This window comes from Mastigoproctus giganteus, chromosome 4 (assembly GCF_048544385.1).
Source record: "Mastigoproctus giganteus isolate SK-2022 chromosome 4, ASM4854438v1, whole genome shotgun sequence".
NCBI classification, from domain to species: domain Eukaryota; kingdom Metazoa; phylum Arthropoda; class Arachnida; order Uropygi; family Thelyphonidae; genus Mastigoproctus; species Mastigoproctus giganteus.
The window spans coordinates 229,261,373-229,284,438 of NC_143578.1; the positions used below are offsets into that span (position 1 = coordinate 229,261,373).

General features: G+C 40.1%; 1 protein-coding gene across 3 annotated transcripts in view; it reads right to left on the reverse strand.

Annotated features, from left to right (window-relative positions):
- LOC150087466 (uncharacterized) overlaps positions 1-23,066 on the reverse strand; it is a 131,803-nt gene that overhangs the window by 43,263 nt on the left and 65,474 nt on the right. The window lies entirely within an intron of this gene.

The following is a 23,066-nucleotide window of genomic DNA, read 5'->3' on the forward strand; positions in this document are numbered from 1 at the left end:
ATATTTTTAGTAGAAAAGAATAAACGTAGCGAACACAGGTGGTACCTAGAGAAATAGTCATTTTTCAAATGATTGCCTTTCTCTTGATTTACCCCCCTCTTTCCCCTACACACTGTGAAATTTGGAGAAAAAATATGTTGGTCTCGCTGTTCAGGAGATATAAATCATTTGGGGATTTTTATATATGCCGCTTTTATTGGTTACTTTGAATCCAAAAGTTCCTAATCCCATCAGTGACATCATTCCATCCCACATTTTGCTGATATGACAGTTTACAAGTGAATTCTTTAATGATTTTCCCGTTGAGAAAGTACTTCTTTAATAAGAAGTCACTCGAACAGATTAAATTAGCACTTACAAACGCTTTTAGAATTCCATCTTAGAATTTAATCTACTTCCTTTCCTGTATTTTATTATTTTTTAAATGTCTCTTAGCATATTGTAAATTATTTCGAATGACAAATACGAAACTAGACATACATGGAGAGCGACCATGAGAAATTTGCATAAATGGATTAAGATATTTCGTAATCTCTCTGGCAACCGCGAGCAGAACTTAAAGTTCGTTTTGTGAAATTTTGTTTATATTTTTTTAGTCTTTCGAACATAAATGAACGAATTAAAATATACACTACTTTACCAAAAGTTACGGAACAACTAGTCGCTTTCGTAATGCAGTATATTTCCGTAATTGATCGGTAGAGAATGCCGCTTTGGTGTGCACTACTGTCTTTGACTGTACGGATTGCTTTCAGAATTCTCAATTTAGGTCTCTCCGTTGCTGCGCAGTGGCGATCGTGATTCACACCAACTGCACACGATCGAAAAAAGTGAATAAACGCCAAGAAGATTTTACGTTTGCGTGCCAGCTTAGAAATGTACTTTCAAATAAGCTCTAAGATTGTCGTCGAAGTTATCTCGAGTCTCGCAACCCCCCATTCCTCTCCCCGTACGCACTGTCGGAATACAGCGACAACACGATCTTCGTTCGTGTGGAAGGCCTTGGTGACTTTTTTGATAGCGAATTTTTGTATTGAAAAATCTCCCCGCACGTACGTGAACATTAAGCGACGAAATCTTATCATGTAAGGAGAGCTTTCCAATCGACTCTAAGTCAGGATCTACGGCATGACGTGTGTGCGTTAACTCCGAAGTGTTATGTTTACCACATCTTCGCATTCTACTTTTATCAATCCCTGTTCTCGGACCTCTCGTTTCTTATTTGCAACCTTCTATTACTTTCGAACATAATTCGCCCACATTTTATCCTTCTTTCCTGTCTCGGCAAATCGATATTTGGCAGTGTGAGTATAGGCTAAACGCAAGTCATTTTTCGGCGAAATACCCATTAATTCGCAGTGAATCAAAGGTCAAATGAACATTGTTCATTGGTTTCTAGCGAATTGCTGGCAGTCAGCAAAATGTCATCCATGGAAATATACTGGTTTTCCACTTTTCCCTCGTTTGGTAAGGTCTGGGTTCGACTCCTCTGGAAGAATTTCCAACGATCACTTCAATCGCAGCTGTAGTTAGTTGATTTCAGATGGAGTGAGTAGAAGCCTCCCCCCCCATGAGTTATTTTGGGTTTTTCAGCCTGCACAATGTGCAAATTAGCCTGCATACACACACTACACTGCGACTACATTTCGGGAGAGATATGGGAGTTAAGTCTAAAAAGTAAAATTAGAAAATAAAATACATGGTGCCTATAAGTTATTCACCTGATTATGAAGCTCAATTTTCTTGTAACAGATATCTTAAAATGGTTGCTGCAGTTATCAAAGCAACTCAGTGAGGTTTTTTTAACAAGGTTGTCAGCCTTGATCCCAGCAAGCATTGCGACAGTATTGCATTGAAATGGCGACAGTGTAGGATTAAACAAAGTGCGTGTTGTGGCTGTGGGATACCAAAGCTCCAGTGACTGTAGGGAGACATTTTAAAAGGGAATTCCAGAAAGATCCACTTACGGAACAATCATTGAGGCGATGGCTGAAACAGTTTCAACCATCCGCAAATATTTTTTTCTGAAATTCAGGAAGTGTTTACCTGAAGTCCTACCAAATCTCTCTGCCGGGAAAGCCAGCAACGGCAACTTCAAATACCGCGGAAACACTACAGAGGGTAGTTCGCAAGAGATTTAAAATTTATGCTTACAAGTCATTCACTGTTCACATTCTCAACCATATAGACGAAGATGAGCACTTCCTGGAAAAATGCGACATTCCACCTGTCTAGTAAGGTTAACAGACACAGTTGTCTCATATAGGGATCTGAAAATCTCCTTTCAGTTTGTGAACCCAAGCATGATAATCCCAAGGTAAACGTGTGGTGCGCACTGTCCTTCAGCCTTGTGATTGATCCATTTTTCTTCCACGAAAATACTAGCTCCGCAAAGAACCTAGATATGCTCGAAATGTATTCTTCATCTCAGCTGGAAGATATGAAGCCACATGTTTTCTATCAGATGGAGCATTATCACACTGGAGCTTATATGTGCTCGATTTCCTCAATAAAATATTTCCTAGCCGATGGATTGACCGGGATGTCCCATTTCATGGCCTCCTCTTTACACAGATGTCACACTTACGATTTCTTTGTATGGGGCTGCTTAAAGGACAAGGTATAGTGCAAAAAGAAAATTAACGTCCTAGTAAAGAGACCAGATTAAACTGGCAGTGACCGGCTGCCGTCTTGATGTTCTACATGCTACGAGCCCTCGTGAGTATCACGGTTGGTAGGATCGCTGTCTCTCTCCCCAGACCGGGTGGAAAAGACCTGAGTTCGAATCCCGTCAATGATGGAAGGAATTTTTATGGGTCTTTTTCACAACGTGACTGTGTTAGTCACGTTGTGAAAAAGAGGGTAGCATGGTTTTTTTCTCCCTGAAATTTGGATTTTTCGTCCAGCAAAACAAAAATCGACCTCAGAACACACGCAATTTACAGACAATAGAGATGGAGCAATGTGGCCTTAGTCGCCGATGCTCCAACAACAACAACAACAACAACAAAAAGTGCTACGAAAGGTGCCCATGTGGATGTTTACTGAAGTGCAGTCGTGTGATAAGAAATTCTTTGAGTTGCTTTATTAAGTGCAGCAAACTGTTTTTGAATATCTAATGCAATAAAATTTTAATCGAGCTTCATAATCAGGTGAATAATATATAGACACCTTTTATAAAGCATGAAACCAAGCGATAGACAAGGCAGCGCCCTCAGCGTGCCACTGGCTTATCAATTGCTTGATGAGGCGTTTCTGAAACCAGAAATTCCAATCAAGAGAAATGATCTTGATTACAAATTCACAAACATCCTGCAATTGAGGCACCTAGAAAGTTAAAGCGAAATTTTGCAAGCAAGTGGCTTTTAATTAAATTCACTATAAAACAGTGTAAAATAGGTTAGAACTTTCAGTGAAATAAAATATTAAATATTGAAGGCCATTGAAAAAAAAAAAACACGAAATCTTTTAACAAAAAATAAGTTCCTTAGAATAAAAGCAGAAATGAAAAATATATATTTTTTAGCTCTCATAATTACTTATCAAACTACAAAATAACATAATTACAAAAACTTTCGAGCCTTAAGGCGAGTAAGGCTACTGGAGTTGATGGCATATACCCAGTTATTTTGGGAGGGGTGGCAAGTGCGTACATTGAACCATTACGGTTAATTATGACGGTATCTCCAGAAAGCAAAAATTCTCTTGGATAGGAGAAGTGTGAATATATCCCGATACATAAATATAGTTGTAAGAGTGAAGTGAGTAACTACCGACTTGTTGGTCTAACTTCGGTGGTAGGGAAAATTATGAAGGCAATGATCAAGAATACAATACAGGATCATATGGATAGAAATTGAATTCTGGATGAAACTCAGCTTGGTTTTGTAAAGGGAAAAGCATGTTTAGCTAACCTGGTTAGTTATTTTGAGAGTCATTCATGAGCTTAATGCAAGAAATAATTTTTTGAATTTGTTTACATGGATTTCACCAAAGCATTTGACTCCGTCCCGCATCAAAGGTTACTGTACAAGCTGGAATATGTTGGAATCACAGGAAAAATCCTCAGATGGATCGCAGGATGCCTTCAGGGCAGAAGGCAGAGGGTTGCGAGTGATGATTTTTCTTCAGATTGAGTTAACAAAGAAGTGGGGCACCCTAAGGATCAGTACTGGAATCACTGCTGTTTTTGATTTTCCTAGATGCCATCAACAAAGGGATAGAGGGCGTGATATTTAAATTTGCAGCTGATTTCAAGGTCGGTAGATAAGTTATTTATCAACTGCAAGCAGAGCTTCTTTAGAACGACTTAGATAGGTTTCAGGGATGTTAAAAAACTGGTAGTTATGTTTTAGTGCAGTAAAAGTCTTATACTTGGGGAACAGAACCAGCAGAATAACTTACGCTGTGCTGCCACTTTATTAGGTACGCCCCTGCTGTGCACACAAATGGTTTGTCCCACAACGTTGCAAGTCACATGAGAACAGTTGTGGATATAAATGCAGCAGAACAACCTTTCTAATATCAGTTAAGCGTGCAAACCATAGTAAGAATGGGGAAAACGAGTCATCTAACGGACTTCGAACGTGGCATGGTAGTAGGTGCAAGACGTGCTGGACAAAGCATCTCTGAAACGGCAGTTCTCCTGAACTTTTCACGCGCCACAGTTTCAAGGGTGTATCGAGAATGGTGCAACGAACAGAAAACATTCTCTCAACGGCACTCCTGTGGAAGAAAAATCTCTTGTTGGTGAGAAAGGTCAGAGGAGGATGGCTAGAATTGTGCAAGTGAACAGACGGGCCACAGTGTCGCACATCACGTCAGAATACAACCTTGGTGCGCAGAACAAAATATTTCAACGGACCACTAGTCGCACTTTGTCGCGAATGAGCGGGCTACAACAGCCGACGGCCACATCGCGTACCTTTGTTATCAACGAAGAACAAGAGAGCACGCCTCCTGTGGGCACAGCAACACCAATACTGGATTATCGAGGATTAGAAAACAGTTGCTTGGTCTGACGAGTCGAAGTTCCTGGTGCATTGTTGATGGAAGGCTCAAAATTTGGCGAAAACAACATGAATCCATGGACCCGTCATGTCTGACGAGTACCGTGCAAGGTGGTGGGGGGCAGTGTTATGGTGTGGGGAATGGTTTCTTGGCACATGTTATTTCCATTGATACCCATAGATTCACGTCTGAATGCCACATCGTTGCTGACCAAGTGCATCCAAGTGCATGTTGACAGTTTATCCTCAGTCAGATGGTTACTTCCAGCAGGATAATGCACCCGTACACAAAGCCAGAATTACTATGGAATAGTTCCAGGAACATGACAATGACTTTTCTTTGCTGCAGTGGCCCGTTCAGTCTACTGATCTCAATCCTATTGAACATCTTTGGGATGAGCTGGAAAGGGCTGTTCGCTGCAGGCCTGCACTTAGTAGACTGAGTACTAGTAGTACTACTTGCATCGAATCTGATGGAACTGCGTGACACACTCATGTCTGCGTAGTACTCCATTCCTCCACAACGGTTTCAGCATCTTGTTCAATCCATGCCCATACGAATCCAGGCTGTTTTGAAGACTAAAGGAGGCTCAACACGCTAGTAGGTAGATGTACCTAATAAAGTGACAGCACAGTGTACATATGGTTGTAATCGCTTTCTTTTAAACTTTTGTGGGTAGCACAAGGGGTAGAATCGCGGTCCTCTCCCAAACCTGGTAGAAAAAGACATGAATTCGAATTCCATTGATGACTTGAGGAATTTTATGGCCCTTTTTAAACGTCGGTCATTTCGTCAGTCTCAGGCGAGGGTAGTATGGTTTATTCTCCCGGAAATTGGGGTTTTCGTCAAGCAAACAGCAAATCGACTGCAGAACACACGTAATTTAACAAAAAAAAAAAAAAAAAAAAAAAAATACACTGAGCGGACAGAAATCATGGGATATTTACCTAATAACTGGTAGGCCCACCTTTCTCCCGGATTAGGGCAGTCACACGGCAAGGCATTGAGTCATTGAGTCCACTAGTTCACGAAAGCGTCCCACAGGTATTTTGATCTATGCTTGCTGCACCGCTGTCCATAATTTCCTTTGGTGGGGAATCCAAAGCGCGAACAGACCTTTCCACAGTATCCCAAAGGTGCTCCACAGGGTTCATGTGCGTTGAAAGGTGAGGTCATTCCATGGTGGTAATATCTGCGGAGTGCTCTTTGAACCACGTTCTAGTCACCACGGCTCTGTGGGGTGGCGCATTGTCCTGCTGGTATAGTCCATTTCCCTGTGGGTGCATGATGAGCATGAAGGGATGCAGATGATCTGCAAAGATGTACACGGACCGTGCAGAGATGCGTCTAGACGTACCAGAGGTCCAAACGTGTGTCAGTTGAACACGTCCCAGACATTACTGACCTGCCTGAACAGTTCCGTGTTCACATGACGGGTGCATAGCTTCGTACGGTTACTGCCAGATACGCACCCTCCTGTCTGCTTGAAATAACTGGAACGGGGACTCATTGGGAGCAAGAGACCCGTCTCCAATCATCTAAGGTCCAATGCCGATGTTCTTTCGCCCAGTTGAGGCGTAGAGCCTTGTGTGGTGGTGTTAGCAATGGAACCCCGATGGGTCCCATAAACTATTGCGGCTAATGATCGCCTAATGGTGTTGGTGGAGACATTTTTGGCACCTCTCTCGTTGAAGTCGGCGTGATTTATGCCACTGTCGCTCTCCGGTTGGCTGAAACAATGAGAGACAGACGTCGACGGCCGCGTTCATCCACCACCTTTTTACCCCCACAGCGCTGTTCACGATGAGATATTATTCCGGAAATGGCGTATTCCCGATGCACCCTTGATACTGTCGAACGAGGATAGTGCAATTTCTGTACCACCTCTGCGATAGAGTGACCCATGCGTCGGGAACCTACTGTCATCCCTCTTTCAAAGTCGGTTAACTCACAACGTTTATCCATACTGCCATCGAATTACCGTCTATGCGAATGCAGTGCACCTCTATACCTGCCAAGCGGTGGGTTCGTCCATTAGCGAGAGGGGTGACAGCGTCGCTTTTCCCAGAATCCCTGTATCCCATTAATTCTGTCCTTTCAGTGTATATATGGTGCAATATGGTCTAAGTCGGTGCGCCTAAAGTCCTATAGCAACAGCTTCCTTCTACATCGTCGACAAAAGAATCCGTGGGTTTGAATCCGAGTGGAGAACTCGGATTGCTTGTTAGTCTCCTGAGTTCCATATTTTTTAGACCCGGAAACTGTGTTTTTCATCCTGTAAAACACAAAATTCACAGACTCAACATACTGACCCCTCGTGGTCGTAGTTACCTTGGCGCCAGTTAAAACCATCCTTATCAATTAACCAAGCTATTCGGCGAGGTTATTTGAATTAAACTGATCCCTCATCGACATTAGTTGTTCTAAACCCTCAGTGCCCAAATTGAACTGAGGCAAACGAACACCTTAACTGCTTTAAATATTATTCCGGTGCTCTCTACATTTTGTCTATAATTTCCAGAGCTTTGTATAAACAGAACGAAACTAAATGTAACGGCATTTAAAATTTAAATCCATCGACGCCGATGTGTTACACTAGAGTGCCCTAATTCGAGAGTGGCAAGATGAATCTCGAACGAAGGCAATTTATTTCGCTTCGATCGTTTTAATAGGTACTCCGGGAGCACGAGTGAGTTTGCAAATCTCAGCTACAATTAGAGAAGACTTTTAATGAAAGGTGTTCTGTTGAAAGAAACACACACACAACTTTCATTACACTGAGAATATACGCAGCAAAGTTTCCCTTTCTTATAGCTAGTTGGTGATCGATTGAGATCGAGGTGTTTCCGAGATGCGGCTGATCCCTTGGAGCAGTCATAATCAGTATATAATTTACTGCTGATTTTTCTTGCGAGCAATATTGGAAATCAAACGACAATTACCGCTTATCCCTGTAGGCTACAATTTTCCCATTATCCAACATCACATCTAACGAAGTTAGTTTTTACTAGGTGTAGTTCACATTTCTTCCGATGGTGGCGCTGGAACTGTGATTACATTCTGTTCGCCGTTTGTTATCTGTTTCGTACAGTCAAAACAAATATAAGAGTAATTGTTGCCTAGCAACTCACCATCCTGTCAATTATGAACAATTCATCGTAATTAAAGCTGCCAAGTATTAGCAGTGAAAGTTAATAGAAATTTTGCAGCGAGTTAAAAACTGCGTCCAATTTTATTAACGCACTGTGCCGCCAATTTAGGCAGATCGAGCCACTCTGCCTGTTTGTCTTGTTCTTTGTAGACTTGTACAATATCTGACTCATCGGGAATCCCATAACAGGGCTTCAGAAACAAGGACATAGCCTTGAGAGAATTGGATCAAGAGAAAGCTTTTAACTGAACAGGACATAAGCACTTCATTGTATCAAAACTGATGGCCTTGGCCGAGATTGAAAGCTGTTTCTCTTTGATAGTATTAGAAAGCCTAAATGATGCAAACAGGCAGATCTTTACTTAGGCATCCAATACACTAAGCATCAGCTACCTTAGGCACGTAGGAAGATTTTTACAGCACTCAGGTACTTATTCAAATTGCATTCTTCACCTGTTAAAGTGGTACACGTGAAGATTTTTATAGTTGTATGAACAAAAGGGAAAAAAAAGTTGCTAGCCCCCTCCACTACACATTAAAAGTACTGTAGAATCATCAGAGTAGACGAATACTGATTCCTTTATCGACCCATCAAAAATGAATAAATAAATAAAAAGAAAAAAGAATATATATATAAATAACAGTGTATATATGTATATTTTTATATACCATCGCAAAGTCTCTTTCTTTTTACTCACTTTGAGAGATGCTTTTTGGTTGCAGAGAAAATATGTATTTTTATAAGTCGCGTTCTGAAAAGACAAACCTGTGCTAATATTCCCGAAGCTTGTTTGAGAATGGCTAAAACATGCAACAAAACCTGACCCACTGAGCTTCTAAAGATCACCAATAAGCGCCACTTGGATCCACGTGAAGATATTAAGGAAACACACCTTTTGTATGTTGAGCTGAGTGTTTACTGTTGATAGTCCAGTTTCTCCGATCGATTCTTGATCCAAACTCCATTTACTCGCTGAACAAATCTCCGAAGCCAGCAGCTCGTATTCTCAGGAAGTGTAATTTCCTTTACTGGAGTTTACTATTCGGTGTCAGTCTCCTTTAATCTCTTCGCTCGCTGCCTTGATAGATGCTAGAGCAAAGATTGCATACTCCACGCTGCTTGATCATCCTCATCAATGACAACTGGCACGTACAGAAATACACAAATAGCTAGAAGAAAACAAAATTTCTCTCTTTCTGCCTATTTTTTCCCTTTTCTTATCTTTTTTCTTCCCTTTACCTCTCTCTCTCTCTCTTTCTTCCCCCTGTATATTTCATTATTTCTCTTTTTTCTCCGTTTCTCTGTGTTCTCTCATATCTATACGTTTTCCTTTCTTTCTTTTTTCTTTTTCTCTTTCCTCCTCCTTCATTTGTCTTCCAGATTCGTTCCCTCTCCGTTTATCTTCCATTTTCTCCTCTCTTTTTTCTACATATTTTTATTTCTTCTCCCTTTCTCTCCTCTCTATTTTTCTCTCTTTTTTCTATACATTTCATTTTCATTTTCTTACCTGTCTACACGCCTCCCTTTTTTCTGTATATTTCGCTTTCCATTTTTTCCTCTTTTCTTTCCATTTTTTTCTCTTCTCTTTCCCGCTATCTCTGTATTTCTCTCTCTCTCTCTCTCTGCCTTTTCTCCATTTCTCTGTCTTCTCTTATTCTTATACTTTCCTGCTTTCTCTCTTGGTTTTCCTCTCTTTTCTCCCCTCATTTCTCTCCCCAATTCTTTCTCCCTCTCCATTTCTTTTTTATTCTCTCCTGTTTCTCTGGTCTCATTTCTATTCCTCTCTCTTTTTTTTCTATATATTTCCGCTTCCTTTTTTTTTCTCCTCTCCACTTCTCTCTCTCTCTTTTTCTGTATATTTCGTTTTCTGTTTTCTCTGTTCTTCCCTTCTCTCCCTTTCTCTCCTTTCTATATTATATATTCTCCTTTTTTTTTCAACCTAATTTTCCCTTTTCTGTATACAGTATCTCTACTTGATTTCGATTTTTCTCCTTTCTCTCTGTCTCTTTGTACTTTGTATATTTCTTTCTTTCCCGTTTTCTCCATTTCTGTGTTTCGCTCATTTCTGTACTTTTTCTTTTTCCCTTATTTTTCCCTCTTTCCCCTCATTTGTCTTCCAAATTTTCTCCCCTCTCTCTGTATCTCTTTCATTCTCTCCCCTCTTCCTTTCAATTTCATTTTCTCCTGTTACTGTTTCTGCTCTGTTCTCGCTATTCCTCTGTTTTTTCATCAATTTAATTTTCGCTTTGTTTCTCTTTATCCATCTCTCTTTTCGTATATATTTCTCCACCTTTCTTGTTTTCTCTCCTCTCTCTCTCTCTATGTATATATATATTTTCTTTCCGCTTCTGATTCTCTCTTTCTGTCTCTCTCACTGACCTGCCTTCTGTGTATTTCGCTCTATATATCTCTATTTCGCTCTCTCTTCGGCATATAAAAGATTATTCACTATGGCAACCGTGTCATCTTTCCATCGTACCAATACAAGCGAGCTGTTCCATTCCTGCAGGGGTCTCAAGAAAGGACACAACAGAACATGCCAAGTTTGAGAAAAGCCATCAGACATCTCCTCTGCCGTTCAAATAAGAAGCCTCAAAAGGCCAATGACCTTCACATGTTATGCCGATATTTTCAGGCAGTGCATCGGTCATTCCCAGATGACACTGTTCTCTTAATAATTAGCCACTCACGAAAGCCAGTATTAACACTTCGGGCGACCATGGGTTACCTCTAAGCTGCCTCTAAGCACGTTGCAGCGCATGCCTCAAAGCGTGTAGACAGTGTATTCTAGTCATGTCCTGAGAGTGTTGCCATAAAGTGCATTAGTGACTTTTTTTGTAACAAATGACATCTGGACTTACTAAGCTGTAACGTTTGTATTAATAAAAGCCACAAAGAAGTCCAAGTGTAAAGTATAGGAAATTCTGATTTGATCGTAAAGGCGTGGATAGGCCATCGATAGAGTCGTTTGCAAATTAGCAAGTTCACCATCGAAACCAAGTCTCGAGGCGCGGCGTCGTATATCGTGTATATTAATTTCGTCTGTTCTAAAGGTTGGCTTTTCTGTTTGTGATGAAAATTTTAAATTTAACGGTTGCGGAATAATATCCTGTAATCCTCGTAAAAACATGAAGGATTTCATTCATGTGTGTGCGTGTGCTAGCATCATTCTATCCAGAACTTAGGGGAAAGGAAAGAAAGGGGAAACAATAAGGGCAAACGTATTTTTATCTCTAAATAACTACTCTTTAGCCTTATTTTTTTATTTATTGGTGTATGCGGCCCCAGCCAAACTATGGAAGTTCTGCGTTAATATGTGTAGATAACTTAAAGATAAAGGCCAATCAATGTAGTGGTGCTTATATACCGTAGTATAGTGTTGGTTATGTTGTTCGTGTTGTATGACTCGCCACTTCGCCTAGTCCACTCCAGCAAGCTGGAACAGACTAGTTACCATCCTTAGCACGTGGAGCCCGTCCAGAGATCTACTATCTAGCACTCAAAGTTGAACTCTTCAACCAAGTACTATATACAAATGCACTTTAGTAGTGTGAATGTTGAAGAGAATAAGAAAAAAACGCTCAAGCTAGGACAGGAAAGAGGCAAAGCAAAGAAGAGAGGAGGAAAAATAGAAGAAGGAACAGAAGAGACACATCCAGTCCAATTTCTTTTTCTCCAGATATCTACCAGCCACACAGATACTAAGCTTGCACGTCATGCTATTCAGATAACAAAGAGTAATCCAAAATATTAATAATTATCATCAGTTCTGTAGTCATCTGCAGCCTCCCCACAATCATAGAGGCAGTATCACTGGCATCCATCCGAGATTCTTCACACATTTCAGTCTGCGTGGTAACCTAATCCTCCTCTACAGGAGCCCCATGTACTTCTCCCAAATCAAACCCCAAAAACAAGAGACCAGCAGAGTTTTAATTTGATGCACAGTTCCACAAAAGTGGCTAACACTATTTGAAGTACCACCATTTCATCATATTTCTGTAGTTTGTTCCATTTCATCATATTTCTGTAGTTTGTTCCATTTCAAGCAGGATTCTTCTTCTCATGAACAACTTACGAGCAAAATCCTGAAACGCTAAAAAGTCTCCCTGGTCATTAAAATATAGAATTCATAATCTGACCGAAGTTCAACATCTTTCATTTGGTATACGAATTCTTGTCTAAGATCCTGGTATTCCTGACACATATATAGCACTTGCAACCTAGTCTTCCACCGCACCACAACAACAGATAACCCTATCCGTCACTCCAAGCTCGCACAGTTTTTTGCGAAGAACGACCCATGTCCTGTGAGAAAGAATGTGTAGTACAGATTCGAAGAAAACCAAGAAGGCATGCCCTTACGCGACCTAACAGCTACCTCGTTATCAGATCCTTGTCTGAATTATTCCATCTTTCTTTCCACATTGTGATTAATTCATTCCAGATTCGCTTCTTTTTATCTTTATAACCGTGAGTAAGATCCAGTCCATTCGACATTTTCTTATAAGCTCTTCCACATCTAAATCTAAAGTAAAAAACACAGGGTACGGAAAATCAAGTATAGGTCTAATGGTAACCTATCAGTGAAAACCTGCAAGGCTATATTAGAAACCGTGCAACAAGCATACCTATCCGTAACAACAACTTCTGTAGTGCGCACAGTCCAACCACATGTTTGCACCATACGAAACAATCTGCAGGAATACGAAAAAAGAGCAAAAGCGGGCTCATTCCCTTCGGGAATTGCAAGGAAGCAAGAGAAGGGTCAATAAGGCCAAACTCTTTAACCTTATTGGCTAAATGTACTATACAATTAGCTATCGTTTTGGGAACCTTGCTGGAACCCATCATCAAACCATACTTGGCTGTACTTTTGACAGGCCCCTCTTTGCTGAAGATTATAACATTATTGACTCATTAAGGGCATTGCACCCTCTTAACTTGGCGAAATTCCTTAATACAGAAAAGCTTCGTGGGCCATTTAGCGGCACGTTTGGTCTTCAACCCAAAGGTTGGATATCTTGATTTTAGCATGCTTCGTAAATGTAAACATGCTAAGCAAAATATCGATATTATGGGCATTAATTAAACGTGCGATGCATACTAGTGAGCAACTGAATAAAAAATTCACCCTGCAAACTGCGATCACGAACGTGGCGTGATCGTGGACGTTAAACCTTGAAACCAAAAAAAAAAAAAAAAAAAAGAAGTAAACTAGAAAATAACAAAGTAAAATCGATTCTTTGGCGAAGATGCTTATAAATAAACAATGTACTGTGATACGGTGTTTTACTGGATAACGAAATAAGCCCAATATGCTTACAGAGTTTAATATCGACCCACCCACCCACCTGGAGTTAAAATGACAAGTCTACAATTCTACAACATCATTTGGCGAAGCAATGGCTTTATAGATATTTGAGTCGTGCAAATAGAGTGTTACCAAAACCTAAAGATATATCATTCATGTAAGTAATGAACAAGGACGTTCCTGAAGTAGATCCCTGTGGGACTCCGTATGTCAGACTGATGACAATTTTCATTCCATCTTTATGGAAAGTGATCTGTTAACAACGAATGGAGCAATCTTGTTCTGAACGAAAGTGGTTGACCGCTGAAGGGCGAATCCATATTTGTAATCCCCTAATAAATAAGTTTTATTTGTTGGGGGATTTTCGATAAAATAAGTTTTAGAATAATTTCTTAACAACGTTTAGTTTATAGGTCTTTCAAAAACGTAGAAAATCAAAATTTGTAAAATTTGTGAAAAGTTCAGATGGCGCTGTGCTAAATTGTAAATTAATTTTCTCACCTTAAGGCTGTTGTTGTTGTAGTAGGACTTTAGGAGCATCAGCGACTAAGGCCACATTGCTTTGTATATACTCTCTGTAAACTACGCGTGTTCTGAGGTCGATTTTCTGTTTGGTAAACGTGAAACCATGCTTCCCTCGCCTGAGACCGACTAACTCAGCCACGTTGTGAAAAAGGCCCATACAATTTCCTGACGTCATCGACGGGATTCAAATTCAAGTCTTTTCCACGCGGTGTGGGGAGGACAGCGATTCTATCAACTGTGCTACCTAGGAGGGCATCCTCTAAGGCGATACATAGAAGTGCTATTGTGCTTTTTATTTCAGATATTTTCATAGGATATTTTATATATCTTTATTATTCAGGACAACTTTATAGCCAAAAAAAAATGGACAGCACGTATTGGAAGTCTAGCAATGTCCAAACTAACCCACCTCGTCTCTTTTTCAAAGCTTGGTGGTGCTCCACTTTATCTCAGATGATTCGAAAGAAAAATCTTGCATACAAAAATTCTAGGAAGAACCCATCACCGATCAATAGAGTAAGTTATTCAAATTTACGTCTAGGATTCAATAGACTGAAAAAAGAGGCGTTCACTTTCCTTATTTCCTCACATACTTTAGAAAAATAAAAGAATTTTATCCAAACTTCATTGTCAAGTTTGCTGTTTTTCAAAAACCGTTTATTTTAGTAAGACAAATTCTTTCGTTTATTTTATCTCCCAATTTTTGCGTCTCTATAAAATTTTCTGAATTTCCTACCGTCATCCACGAAACCCTTAATTGATTTAGAATGCTGGGTAGTTAGATGGATGAGGGTAAGACATGGGAGTTTATTATTAAAGCAAAAACATATTCAATATCTTATGTCTGCGCATCTAAGACCATTCGCAGACGTCGCTTGAAGCTTACTATAACTGCCGCCACTGTTTCTTCAGATTCTCTCCATAGTTGCTGTGATTTTTACCTTTCAGTTCTTAAATGGGATGTGGATTGTTCCTGTAGACACTGTCCTACAAGAATCTACACAGGAAACAATCATAGTAATTCAGATCCGGCGTGTATTACGGTTGACACTATCAAATTCTATATCGTCCAAGGCATCTTCTGCTAACAACGCACTTATCGTCTGCTACAGAATTGTTCGAATGTCTTGTTTTGTTTGTCGTAGGGTTTTAGATGCATAAATGACTTAGGCAGTATTGCGCCGTTTTATTGTCTGTAAATTGCGTGCGTGTTGTGGTCGATTGCTACCCTCGTCTAAGACCAACTAACTACGTCACGAGATTCATCACATGATTCGATTTCAGATCTTTTCCATCCAGTGTGGGGGGAGGACAGCGATTCTACTAACTCTACTACCGCGAAGGGCTCAAACTTCTTTACTAACCATGAAATTGTTGATCTTTCGAACTTTTTTTTTTTTTTCGCAACCAAATCTCACTTTAAACTCACTCTGTGGAATATAGAGACGTGGGAACATCTTATGCATCACTGCCATCTTTATGACGACCTTCGATGCCACCTTACTACCGAAATTCAATACGTATTAGAAAACCAGGAGGACCGTGTACTGGAGGAGGAGAACAGTTGCAAGACCCTAACAAAATATGCACAGGACCTCTTTGACCGAAGACGGACCTTACCCGTGCCACAGCCACAGCAACCATGATTAACGTAAACCTTTATTCCGCCTCTTTTTCCAATGAAACCACAACCTTACACCATCAGGTACTACTGGAACCTACCAAACCTGACCATGAAAATCACCACACAGTGTCCATGGACGGACTCTCAACCGACTGAATCAAAACAACTTAGGACGGGACCACATCAAAGAATGGATGACACCGACCAGACTGGACCGAACACCCGGATATGACAACCACATACTAAATTCACGGACGTGACCCAATTACCAGACCAACGAAGCAGACGCACTGCTACTCTCCGACAACCACTGACTGGACGAAACACCCGGTTCTGACAATCACAGACCTGTTCCACAGACTTTACCCACGGATTTGACCAAGAAGCAGCCACACTATTGCTGCATGACATCACGGACTGGACCTAGCACCTGGGAGTGACAACCCAAATTCGACTCAAGGATTTGACCAAACAGCAGACATACTGCTGCTAAGCCTTTTGGCGATTTGTGCCCGCTCTCTTGCTTGGCTCACTTTACTCCCTTCCCTGGTGGAGAGGGGGATGACGGTCCGCTGTCTCCTCCCCTCCTCGCCCCACTCTTTCCCTCTGGTGGGGCATGGACATTTCCCACTGACACATGCTTGGGTCGTCTACTCTATTGATCCCAGTCCTTCCTAACTATTCTCCCAGCCTTCAGTCTCCATCCCAACCCAGGGGCTCACATCTGGTGAGTATGGGCTTGGCACACCCAGGGTCCTGAGCTGGATATCATCATTCTTCTCTTTCTTGGTGATTCCCTTCTACCTTTGACTCTCTCTCTCTCTCTCTCTCTCTCTCTCTCTCTCTCTCTCTCTCTCTCTCTCTCTCTCTCTCTCTCAGGGTTATTTGGGAACTTCTTTTTTTTTTCCTGGTGCAGCATAAGCCTCAGGCTTCCTTGCATCATATGGATATTAATAATAATAATAATAATAATCTGCACGCCAGCGCACGACTTACACCAAAATTTTAACTTGTCTAAATTATTTCGCCCACTCCTCAGCCACTAAATCTCCAACGCAAACCGGAAAAATACATATTGTATGTGTAAATATGTGTATATATATGTGTGTGTGTATTTATATGTGTGTATTATATATGTGTGTTATATATGTGTATTATATATGTGTGTTATATATGTGTATTATATACACAGAACACATATATACATAATACACATACACATAATATATGTGTATTTTCAAAACCGGGAAAATACAACATGTACGTGTTAAACATAGAAACGGGCGCGAAAAAAAAATTTTTTTTTTTTTTTTTAGGTCCTAGCCGCTGAAATCTCAGGAAATTAGGTGGCAGGACCTGCCAGAGTACTTATTTAAAAGTACTGGTGTACCTGTCTGCCTCCACGGGGCGAAAGTGGGACAACGTCGGGCCTCAGCGGAAGTCTGGCGGCTAAATGGCCAGAAGAACAACGGTACACGACACCATACATCTCAAGATCCACACACTTTTAAATCTCTGGCCTTTACAGCGAACTATATCACCACACAATATAAACTACGCAGAGATGGGGGAATCCCCTGGTGCAGTTTGAGCCTAAATACACTTTACACTTTAAACTCATTCTGCATTGTAACAAAACTGCCCACCTGATGATACCTTTTCACACAAAAAATATGCTGTCCAGTAGTGCACTCCATCTTTCTTACAGAATTTTTTCGTTAAGAGCATTGTGAACCAGTAGAGAATCTTCCATAACTTAGGTGTTTAATGACACCAAACGAAATACTGTACATCAAAAAATATAGGGCGTTCAAAACTGTTGCGGCTTGTCTTGATAACCAACGTATATACAGACATCGCAAAAAAATAGTCGCTAATTGTGGTATTTATGGCGTATAATAGATTGAACACGTGTATTTTCTGTGGTTGCTTGCTTACAACAGTAAACATTTTCTTGCAACGTTTTCTCTATGAGGGCTCTTTAATAAAGAATGATCATAATTTTTTTTCACAACATACCTTTATTAATCATCCATGATTTCATGGTACTTTGCAAAGTAGTTCCTCTTTGGTGAAATGCACTTACTGCAACGTTTCTGCCATTCTTGAAAAAAATAGTGGAATATATTTTTTGACATACGTTTGAGAATCGCCTTCAGTGTCTTTACAGCTTTTTTACACTTCTGTACTAATGTCCCGTAACAGTCTCATGACGTGGCACAACATACTGGTAAACCATTACTTGAATGCCAAAAAAAAAAAAAAAAAAAAAAATGACCATAACCTTTCCCGCAGAAGCGACAACTTTTGCTTTTGTTGGTGTTGGCAATGATTAGACTTCCAAAGAGAGCTTTGTTGCTTACTCTCTGGGTCGAAATGATGAAGCCATGTCTCATCCGCCGTTATCACCTTGTGCAGAACCTCACCATCTTCAGTAACCATCCTTTGCAGCTTCTGACAAACCTTCATGCGAACTTGCTCAGGTGTGAGTAGTCTTGGAACCCAGCGTGCACAACCTCGTGTCATATGCAAACGGTCATAGAGAATACCTGCTTTCTTTCTACTAATATTCTAAACATCTCTATATGACGATCTTCTCTCACGATTACAGAATCAGTGTTTATGGTTTCTGTGGTGGCATCAGTGGTCAGAGCTCCAAGACTGCCGATTTTTGTGATTAAATCACGTCCATCTCTAAACATTCTGAACCATCTACGAGCTGTGCCATATGGAAGGGTAGATTCACCATGGACCTCTTTTAACATTTCATACTCTTCAGCTGATGTTTTCTTGAGACAGAAACCAAATTTGAGAGCAGCATACTGTTCCTTGCGTATCACATCCATTGTTACATAGGCGAAACTGAACAGACATAAACCTGACCGACCTCCCAGGTCACAAACCTGCGCACAGTTAACTGCGCAGTTGCTATCTGATACTACTGGTTTGGTCTTAAATTCTGCAGCTAAGCTAGAAATAGCAAGCAGTGCGGTCGTTCATGAAAAGTTATCATAATTCTTTATTGACCAGCCCTCGTATTTACAGCTGTGACAGAAGAAGCAAGGGTTTCAACCACGTGAGATGGCGCGCATAAAAGATATCAGTGAGTGGCGAAAGGAGTGAATAGCATTTGACAGGTATAAAGGATCTGTTAAGGATCCTATGTGGACTCCTTTACCTTGATGTTGGGGTCCACCCTGTCATTTCTTGTAAAACCCTTCGCCTTTGGCGGTGAAGGGTCAACTGATAAATATTACATCTCTTATATATATAAGAACGATTACAGTACATTTTGTACATATTCCTCTTAATAAAGTGATATATAATAAGAAGCTGAATTTGCTAGTGTTTCAGAAAGAACATCATTAGGAGTTTTTAAGAAATGGTGTGAATAGGAATCGACAAATCAGAATCAGAATTGCAGCTGAAAGTGTGTGCTAATTGATCGGCTACAAATATTGCATCTAGTAAACAATGCCACATTCGTAGTTGTGCAAAACACTGCAAACAGAATTGCATAAATGGATATCTGGAGTAGGGTCCCACGAAAGAGCCCAACTGATATGGACTGATAGGCGTAAAAATACTGGACTGTTGATCATTGGACAACTGTGCTCTGGTCTGACGAATGCAAATTTTGCTGATACTTTAATAATGCTAGGCATCGACTCACATGAGGCATTTAATCCAGACTGTGTGAAAGGTGGTGAGTTAGGTTACCGGCCCCCTCCACTGTTATGCTTTGGGGATGTTTTAACTGTTATGAAGTGAGTCCCCCTACTTTAAATATCAATCTACTTGATATTTAAAGTAGGATGGCTCGGGTTGAATATACAAATATTCTGGATGATCGGGTTATGTCTTTTGCTGAACATCTGAGGGACACTCTTGATTTCGATACTCGTGTATTCCGGGATGACAATTTTACTGTCTTAAATTGACCAGCCAAGTTACAAATTTAAATCGTGTAGAGGACATGTGGGACTATCTTGAGGGGAAAATGAAAACACAACAACAGCATCCACAAAACCTGAGTGAATTACCAGTTCGGTTGTTTGCAGAAAGCCTAACATTGATGTAAACTATTTAAGGGATCTGTTTGGATCCCTACCAACGAGAATAATGGGGTGATTCGTGCTCAAGGAATGGTTAATCATTATTATTTAAAAAATTACACGTGTGACTAATTTTTTGTCCGCAGATTTCAAAGTTTTTCAGTGACCACCTACTTTTTAGAAACAAATATCAAAAATGCTATCAATAAAGGTGCCTCTGACTTCTAATGATATTGCCAGTGAGTGTACATAAGATTCATCCATGAGATTGCCAACAGTCTCGACACAAAGAAACTAATTACTGCCTGTGAAGCAGAGGAATTGACATTTAAGGACCCTGTATTGGAACGATGGAGTTCGTTAAACTCCGTACAGTGAGGTCATTGACGACAGCTGGGATATTGAATGGGTGATTATCTTGGTCAGTGTTGGCCTATTTTTCCTCTCCTCAAAGGAAAAAAGTCCCTCGGCTGATATGGTTCTGTGATGGTAAACAAAAAAGCTTTTTCATCTCCTATAGCAGAATACAAAAATAAACCTTTGCCCATCCATCAATTTGGCGACTTCCTTGGTACTGTTATTTCTTTTAGTCGTTTCGCTAAAGAGACTAATAACACTCCCACCTACTCCTGTTCGGAGTTATTGTTGGGAGGGGGGATGTTGTTTACGAAGTCAAACGTTCGATGTGTAATAACACTGCCTTCCAGCATGTTTTGAACGAAATTAAGCTCGAAATATAAACATTATTATCATGCTTAGTCTCCGTAATATTAAAGCAAAGTTTTTATCTGATGGTTCCAGAAAAAAATTGTAAAGTTAAAGAAAAAAGTTGCAGACGACAGCACAAGCAATTATGTATTACTACCCACAAAGCGTATCATATATTATCAGTTAATAATGGTGAAATCAACACAAAATAAACACGCGCTGGTGGCGCTTAAAAATCGCCACAGTCATTTACCATTGTTAGCTTGGTTGCCATAGTAGTACGCGCTAGTTAATAATGGGGGGAAAAAACAAGATTTTTTTTAGTACTGTTTCGCAATAATCGAATTTTTTAGTTCATCCACGCGTGACATTATACACTGTCTGTCAAAATATTAGGCTTTATTTATTATCCTACGTTAAAATTATCTTGCTATACGTTACTGTTGAGCAAAAAAGATATTTTTAGGTCTTTCTAGGTATCTAGTGATCCCGATAACAATAATTAAGAAAGATTTATCTTTCTACGTCTTAGATCTAGGTGGAGTTCCATTAGCAAGATTCTTTGCTCACAGGTAGTGCGTCGACACTCACTAAATCGAGGTTTTATTTTTGGTTTAAGGCACCGACAAATTTAGTTTTCGGCAGCTGAATTCATAAAGCAGATAATCTAAAAGCAATTACTTATTTGAAGGTGTGGTCTCTGATGTCCCTCCCATTAGGAATGACTTCAATTTAATGCAAGCATCAAGTCGTTATATGGAATCCTTCAGTGTATTCTGAAGTTGGGGGGGGGGGGGAGATGGTCGGCATTTGATTAATGGTGATGCAACCCACATTTGCTGAAAGATTTCTTTTGTTTATTGCATGATGTTGGATTGAATTGGTGCGACTTTAATCATGATGTATTTTTAGGAATTTCAACTAGGTTATTTTATTTCTTTAATATCCTACGGTTTTTAATTAGATCAGTTAACTTCTAGTGTTTCTTTTGATAATATCCAGTTTTCTAAATTACAACGCCCACCTTAACTTCAATAAATTAATATATATTAAAATTTTAATATATATTTTAATCACGAAAATATATAATAAAGTATTCTTAAGTAAACTTATAAAGCTTTAAAGGCAGGCATACTGGATGCATACTAGTGTGCTTTATCATTATCTGGTTTTTTTCCATTTTATTTATCCCCTCGTGGGTAGCAGAGTTGGCGGAATCGTCCATCTCCCCACATCGGCTGGAAAAGACCTGAGTTCGAGTCCCGTCGATGAGGGGAGGAATTTTTATGGGCCTTTTTCACCACATAGCTAAGTTAGTCGGTCTCAGGCGAGGGTAGCATGATTTTCTCCCGGAAACTCGGGTTTTTCGTCTAGCAAACAGAAGATCCACAATTTACTGAAAATATACACGAAGCAATGTGGCCTTAGTCGCTGATGGCAGTTTTGTCTCTTCTATGTTATTTACGTAATATAAATAGTTTTTGAATATATAAGTTAACTATAAGTAAATTGTAGGTCTCCTATCGCAACTCTACCTTCCCCTCTCAGATGGACCTTTTGTCTAAATGGGTAACATTCTGCAGTGTCCTTTTCCAGTTCATATTTTAGCTATACGAGGTGTGGCAATAAAGTTCATCGACTGATGTTGTTGTAGTCATGCTCGATGAGTTTTAAAATAAACGGAAGTGATATGTTATAGTTTAAACTTCCTTCATCACAGACGGTGGTACAGAAATTGCCCAGTAGGCTGGCAGCTTGCAAGTAACAACCAGTTTCGTTAGTAGCGTTAAATTTCTGTGTCATGATTTTGCAATGGAGCAACGAACGAATATCAAATTTTGCTGTAAACTGTGAAAATATGAGAAATTGATGTTAAAATCTGTTTATGGTTATGAAACGTTAAGTAGTACCAGGATGTTTGAATGGTATAAGCAGGTCAAAGGCGGATGTGAGGGTGTTTGCGATGACCCATGAAGTGGGCGACATCAACCTCTCGAAATGAAGAAGAATTGTAAAAGTTCGGGAAATTGCGGAAAGAGATCGTCGTTTGACCCTCGGAATGATAGTTGGAGTTGGATATGAATAAGGAAACTATTCGTCAAATTCTGCACGAAGATTTTCAGAAAAGGAAGGTCTGTACAAAATTTGTGCCTTACAGCACCACGGATGAGCAGTAGCAACGAAGAGTGTCATCATGTCAATACAATCTTGTCAATACAATTTTGATTTCGTTCACTGTATTGTCCACTATGGCCATAGACGCCCATGCGCCAAAAAAATCCACAAACAAACAAACTGTATTGTCACTAGAGATGAGTGTTGGGTTTCAGTACGACCCAGAGACAAAGCGTCAAAGCATGTAGTGGACTTCAAAATCATCAGCAAGGCCCGAAAAGTTTCGTTTACAGAGGTCCAGGATCAAGATGATGCTGATCATGTTTTTCGACAAACAGGGTGTGGTTTACAGTAATTTGTACCTGAAGGGGGGGGGGGAGAGTCGATGCTATGTACAGGTGCTTCAAAGACTATTTAAGCGCATTTCCCGGGTGAGGCCGCAATTTTCGAGAGAAAGGCAGCTGACGCTTGTTGCACTACATACTGTGCTTATTCCGCACTTATTGTGAAGGCATTTATGATGAAACATGGTATTGTACATATCCATCCTACTCTCTCGATCT